At 43.7% G+C, this 7025-nt stretch overlaps 1 long non-coding RNA gene across 2 annotated transcripts; it reads left to right on the top strand.

Annotated features, from left to right (window-relative positions):
• Positions 1-674: 674 nt before the first annotated feature.
• On the top strand, positions 675-5946 carry LOC115303002. Of its 2 annotated transcripts, none has more exons than XR_003913756.1 (4): positions 675-883; positions 1423-1565; positions 3139-3227; positions 5869-5946. It is a non-coding gene; the product is annotated as an uncharacterized LOC115303002 (long non-coding RNA). The 2 variants fall into 2 exon arrangements; XR_003913755.1 differs by having other exon boundaries at positions 675-888.
• The last annotated feature ends 1079 nt before the right edge of the window (positions 5947-7025 follow it).

Below are 7025 nucleotides of genomic sequence, written 5' to 3'. Positions count from 1 at the left end.
CCCTAGGTCTCCAATAGAACTAACTTTGCAACGACTCAGATCAGAATACTTTCAGCATGCCAGAAGTCACTTTCCGGACCAAGAGAAATTCAACCCTCATGGACCAGCAGTGATTTAATGTAGCATTGGCCTATTGCCATCATGTCCCAAATATGCTCCACGACTCCCTAATATCCTGTGAGATACTAGTGGGGTTTTACCATAAAAATTATCCCATCCCCAAGATGGTTTGGAAATGCTATATATTATATCTCCAACTCAATACACTATGTACATTTTATTATTCAATTAACAGACATTTATTGAGCACCTACTATGATTTAGATAGTGCTTTAGATAGTAGAGATCAGGAGTGAACAGGACAAATGAGACTGCTACCCTGATGGAAGAAGGAAGGGAGGAAACAAAGAATTATCAAGGAATATAAGATCTATGCAGAATCAAACTAGGGGAGGAGACTTTGGGATCTGGTGAGCCACCAAGAGAAGTTCTCTCTGAGTAAAGGACATTTAAACTGAGAGCTGAAAGACGTAAATGCTTGAAAAGAGTTTAGAAGATTATCTTTCAGTAAAGATATCCAGTAAATTTATCATAACATTCCAAATCCATTTGTCACTAAGACCCTTTGTGAGGGCATTGGCTTCCCAGGGAAACGAGTGTTTTATAGAGCCTAGTTTGAGAAGCACTTGTTTGACCATATCTTGTGCTGATAGTATTGTTGGATACAACCGAGTGCAGAACAGTAACCTCCTACGCTGATTTAATGCTGATGAAATGGCCTTGAAAGCCCACCACCGGAGGACTGACGGACACCAGCACTGTGTCCACTAATGCCCAGAGAAATGAAGGCAGTGGGATGTGGCTTCTGAACTGTGCATTTCAGGTTCTGTAAGACTCACCCCCCCAGAGGAACCCTGACATCCAGAGCATCACTCAATCTGCTCCCTTGGCAGATGGACAGACTGGTTATTGAGCAGGACACCCATGGGGGATGAGGGCAGCTTCCCCCCACCCCTGTGGCATTTTGCAGCTCAACAGGCCCCCAATTACACCATTCTCTCTTTCAATGCCACCTCCCACCTTTCTACCAAGCTGGTGCCCAAAGGCCTCCAGGCCAGGGGTGAGCAAACCACTGCCCACTGGCCAAACCCAGCTGCTTATTCTTGTCATAAAGTCTTACTGGAACATAGCTATGCCACTCACTGCATGTCACCTGTAACTATAGCAGCAGGATTGAATAGTTGGCAACAGAGGTCCTACGGCCTGTGAAACCTAAAAATTAGCTATCTGGAGTTGACTGAGTTGGCTGACCCCTGCCCTAAGCACTTGCTCTTCGCCCTCTTGGCCAGTCCTCTCAACCTCCTGGGGACAGTTGCCCTCCTCCCCAGGTATGCCACGTCAGAGGGGACTTTATTTTCCCAGGAGACACTTACCACCTGGCAAATTGACACCCATCAAGACCACTGATGTCAGAGTCCCTCCACTCAAACTCCAGCAATGCCACTCACTCTTGTGACACTGAGAAATTTGTCAACCTCTCCAGTCTTCTGCTTTAGGGCTTTAAGGTAAGGATAAGAATACTACTTGCCTCTTAGGGTTCCCTCAAGGATTAAATGATATAATGCGTGTGAACGACTTTACACAGCTCCTGACTGTTCAGTAAGTGTTAGTTATTATTTTAGCTATTACTATGAGGGGACCACATTGAGTGAATTGAACACATAGAACATGAATCTGACAAAGTCTCTCCATGCAAAGCATCTCAAGCCACGTCCAACTACAAATATGGAGTGAGCACATTTGGGAAAGGGTATGGCAGTCCAGAACTCTCAGAAACTAATGGTATTTACATGGTTAATAGGTGCTTATTTTGGAGCACCCATTCTTGAAAAGTGTTTTTATCTACTGAAGTTATTATCAGCTCCACTCCTGGATGTATACCCAACAGACATGCATACCTGTGCTCACAAAAACAGGTTACTAGAATGTTCACAGCAACACTCTTTGTTAGAACCCAAAAGAGGAAACTGCCACAAGTATCATGAACTCTAGAAAGGACAAAGAAATTGTGGCATATTCACATGATGTAATGCTCTTCGCAATGAGAATATGAAAATCTGCAACTACAGGCAGCCACATGAAGGAAGCACAGAGTGCTGGGTCAAAGGAGTCAGACACAAAAGAGGATTGGCCGCAGGGCTCTGTTAATATGAAGTACAGGGCATGCACAACTGATCTGTGCTGTTAGGGATGAGGCTCGCAGCCACACTGGGGGAGCAGTCACTGAAGGACCCCAAGGGGGGATTCTCAGATGCTGAGAGTTTATTGTTACTTCATCTGGGTGCTAGTTCTGTGAATGGATTCAGTTTGCAAACATTTATTTTATTTATTTTAATTTTTTTTTACATTTTATTTATTTCTGAGAGACAGAGAGAGCGCGCAAACAGGGGAGGGGAAGAGAGAGAGGAAGACACAGAATCTGAACCAGGCTTCAGGCTCTGAGCTGTCAGCACAGAGCCTGAGGTGGGGCTCAAACCCACGAACCGTGAGATCATGACCTGAGCTGAAGTCGGATGCTCAACCGACAGAACTACCCAGGTGCCCCAAAAATTTATTTTAAAAAAGGAAAGAAAGAGGGGAAGAAAGAAAAAAGGGAGGGAGGAAGGAAGGAAGGAAGAAGAAAGAAGGGAGAGGGAGACAGGGAGGGAGGAGGGGGGAGGAGAGAAAGAAAAAATATATATTGAGCACATACTCTGTTCCATTGTGTTTGCTTCCATGTCCTTTGTTCTACTTATTCTTTTTTTTAAGATTTATCTACTTGTTTTGATAGAGAAAGAGAGAGAGCAGGGGAGGAACAGAGAGAGAGGGGAGACAATGTAGAGCCTGACACAGGGCTCGATCCCACAAACTATGAGATCCAGACCTGAGCCTAAATGTAGAATCAGACACTTAACCAACTGAGCCACCCAGACACCCTTATTCTACTTGTTCCTTTATTCTCAGCATGTCTGCCCCCATCCTACACCCCCTTTTCTCTAACAAGAGCCTAGTTTGGAGATCCATCACTTTGAAGTGATATTTTATCACTCAGTGTGAAGAAGTATGGGTCCCACCAACCCTCAACTTCCTTCATTTCAGGTTCGACACAAGGATCTGGAGGTCACGCCCGAGAGGGCGCATTTCTCCCCAGCCTGCTTGACTCCTAGATGCCTGCTCCACCCTCACAGGTACAGGAACTGGCAACCCAAACCAACTTCCCCTCCTTGGTTACAAATGGGGCTCCCAGGCCCCAACTAAAACTATTTAGCCTTTGTAAGAATGGTTCCATTTGAAAATCTCATGCCAGGTAAAATAAGCCAGACACAAAAGGCCAAGTACTGTATAAGTCCATTCATATGGAAAAGTCAAATTCAAAGAGACAGAAAGTACAAGGGTGGTTGCCAGGGGCTGAGGGAAGGCGAGTGGGAAATTAGTATTTAATGGGTACCAAGTTTCTAGTTTGGGGAATTGAAAAAGTTTCTAGAGACAGATGGCAGTGATGGTTTACAACAACACAAATGTACTTAATGCCACTGATCGCTACACTTAGAAATGATTAAGATGGTAAATTTCATGTTATGTATATTTTACCACAATAACAAAAAAAAGAGTGCTTCCAGTTTTAGAAACTGAGTAAATTGTGGAGTAAATGTTGCCAGGTTACAGATTCCTACTGTGGGTGTAGGTCTCTGTGTTGGCCATTTGCTTCAACATGTCACCAGTAATGCCAAATTTCCAATTACACCTCAAAGCAATGCTGGCCCCGTGTCTTTTGCCCACTGCTCTGTGGAGGTGGGTGTTCAAGGAAGCAGTCAGATCCAGAATCTGGGCTCAGGGAAGAGAAATGCCAACTGCTCTCAGTTCCCAAGTGAGGACAGGAATTTTCAACTCAATGCTGGTCTTTGGAACACAGTCATGTTATCAGAGCTGCTTTGACATAAGAATATTCGAATGCTGCCTCTAACACAATTTGTTCCTTCCAAAGAGAGAGAGAGAGAGAGAGAGAGAGAGAGAGAGAGAGAGAGAGAGAGAGAAATGTTTAGAACAGTTCTCCTTTCTTAGTCCCTGAGCTTTAATTCAGTTTTCTTAGTCCCTGAGCTTTTCTTTTCCCTGGGGTGGGATTAGGAACAGTTTGGGGTGAGGTGCAGAATTGAGCTAAGCAAAAAAAGAGGTCTGCAGGTTGGGGCTGGAGGCTGGGGACAGGGATAAGAAGAGGACGAAGGATAGAGGGAAGGTCAGGGATGGGGAGCTTAGGAGGAACACATCATATTACTTGACAGGAAAAAGCAGTGACACATTCATGTCAAAAGACTCACTGTCCAATTAGCTTTAAATTTTTTAATGTTTATTTTGAGAGAGAGAAGTAGCAGAGAGAGAGAGAGACAGAATCTGAAGCAGGCTGCAGGCTCTGAACTGTCAGTACAGAGCCTGACACAAGGCTTGAACTCACCAATTAGCTCTAGAACTGTTGCCTTGGCTAAGTGTCCTGGGGCCCCCAGCACCCGCATTTAGGGGTAGGCAGCCATCCCCAAAGGCATTATTAGATCTGAAGCTTGTACTCAGGATTCTCTAGTATTTGGGAAAATTACATTTCTATCTCCTTTCTTCTCCTTCATGAACTTTCAGTTTTAATCGAACTCAGTGCCATGGCAAGTCCTAAATCCTCTCTACACTTTTCAGGCATGGGGAAGATCACTGAGCACCCTCCCCACTCTGGGAATCATACCTTCCCCTGCTGAAATCTGACCCATTTTTTAAAATGGCCTTCCCTGAATCTCCAGCCAAGAGGATTTTGTTTTCTCAACTTCCATAGAATTTTCTTTTGATGTTTACCTTTACATTGGCATTCAACGTATGCAGACCTGCTCTACAAATATTTTTATCCTTCTGCTTTTTCATTTTAACATTGTATTTTCATGAGAGCAGGGACCGTGTTTAATTATAGTAGTATCAGACACATACTACCATGCTTACCTCTTTACATGCCTTTTTCTCTGAACATATAATAAGCCCATGAGTAGGTACAGCAATTCTCATTTTGCAGATGAAAAAAAATTTTTCAGTAAAGAGAAGTTCAATAGTTTGTCCTAAGTCACAACAGTTTCATGCGGCTGAGCCAAGATCCAATGACCTTGCCCTTTTTAACACGTCATCCTACCAAAGAGTCTCTTCTGGATCTCTTCTAGCACATAGAAAGCTACAGAGGCATGGATGGATGATGGATAGATGGATGGATGGATGGATGATGGACAGATGGATGAATGGAAAGATGGATGGATGGATGGAAAGATGGATGAATGGAAAGATGGATGGATGGAAAGATGGGTGGAGGGAAAGATGGGTGGAGGGAAAGATGGAGAAATGAATAGAGGAATGGATATTAAAAATATCTAATTGGCCCAAGTCAAAAGTGTTACTTTCCTTTATCAAGAGCTATTTATCCACATAACAAAGCAAGATATGGAATATTTTAGTTCTAAATAAACCTCCCCCTTTCATAGAGAATCCATACACCTCAGCCTTCCGGTTCCATCAGGCTGAGGTAGTGCCCTCAAAACAAAGAATGGGAATTCCCTAGGTCATGTAAGCAGTGTAGACCAGTGGAAGGACGTTGAAGTGACAAGATCTGCTTCACACCTTTCCTCTAGAGATTTGCTAGGTTTCTGTCATGGACCCGTAAGCAGCTTAATCTTCCCTGGAAGGTCAGTGTCCTCCTCTATAAGACAGAACAACCACACGTCCCTCACAGGTGGCAGAGAGCGATATTAGGTAATGAACATGAACATTTGGCATAGAGCAGATCTGTAATAAATATTCTTTTTTTTCCAGTCTCTAATTCCAAAGAACTTAAGTAACTGTGAAAGCAACACGTTCTTAAAAAACAAAACACCGAATAAAGGTTTCTCCTCACTTCCATCTCGGCACCATCCCGTTCATGCCCCACTTTGACTGGCACCAAGTCACTCCTTAGACACTGACAGATGCTAACTCTTGCCCACTTTATCCCTTTTTCATTTGGTACATATCCTTATGGGACTTTTTCTTTGCTTCTACTGTTGCTTGAAATTAAAACAGACTTCAGTTTGTTTTCATATTTGTGTTGCAGTTGAGGTAGAACTCTCCAAAACCCTCCGACAGTCTCAGATTCCCCCAAAGAGAGAAATTCTGTGATCTCTAGAAAGTCTACACAGTGCTTGCTACCTAAAAGGAAAAAATCTCCTCTTGGTTTATCCAAACCTTTCTGTTTATGCCCAGGAGGAAAGCTTAGTTTCCATTCCACCTGGTCCTTTGGATGTGCAATAGACGCAGATACCCACACCCTCTCTAGAGAATTCTAGAAAAGAAATTTCCAAGCACATGTTTTGGAAACACAACTCCCAAGAGTTGTGAATGAAGCATATCAATCAGTGATCCTTCATTCATCCCCTCTTTGCAGCCCAGGGGCTGAAATCACCTGTTGTCTTGGAAATAATCCTTGGAGGAAGAAGTCCAAGGGCAAAAGTAAAGTTGTCGTCCCATCCGGGTTTTCTACTATCTTAGCTTAATACTGAGATTAGCTTAATGCTAACTCAAGACAGGAAGCTTCATATCCTGCAGCCTGGCTCACAATCCATAATAGGTAATGTTTCTGGAGCCCGAGTCGAGAAAAGGAGCTTGTTCACTGTGCACGTTTGGCAAAGATACCAACCCAGGATTCGGTTTGAGCAGCTATAACATAAAATAATAAAGTACAAATGCAAATAGCAAAACCGTGCCCACATCGGAGCTCAGAGCATGCCAAAGCTGACCGAATAATGATACATTTTTCATGTGTTGGTAAGGGATTTAATTGGCATGTTGTAGGATGCCACAGGGTGAGGGCTTATGACATCAGAGCTGGCGTGGAGCCCACATCCTTCTACCCTGCAGCTCCCATGCTCCCCATTAGCTCAACCCTCATGGAGAGTCCAGAGCGGGACAGAATGAGCCACCTTCCTATTTTCCCA

The sequence above is a fragment of the Suricata suricatta genome, chromosome 9 (assembly GCF_006229205.1).
Source record: "Suricata suricatta isolate VVHF042 chromosome 9, meerkat_22Aug2017_6uvM2_HiC, whole genome shotgun sequence".
Lineage (NCBI taxonomy): Eukaryota > Metazoa > Chordata > Mammalia > Carnivora > Herpestidae > Suricata > Suricata suricatta.
This window is presented reverse-complemented; position numbering and strand designations above follow the sequence as displayed.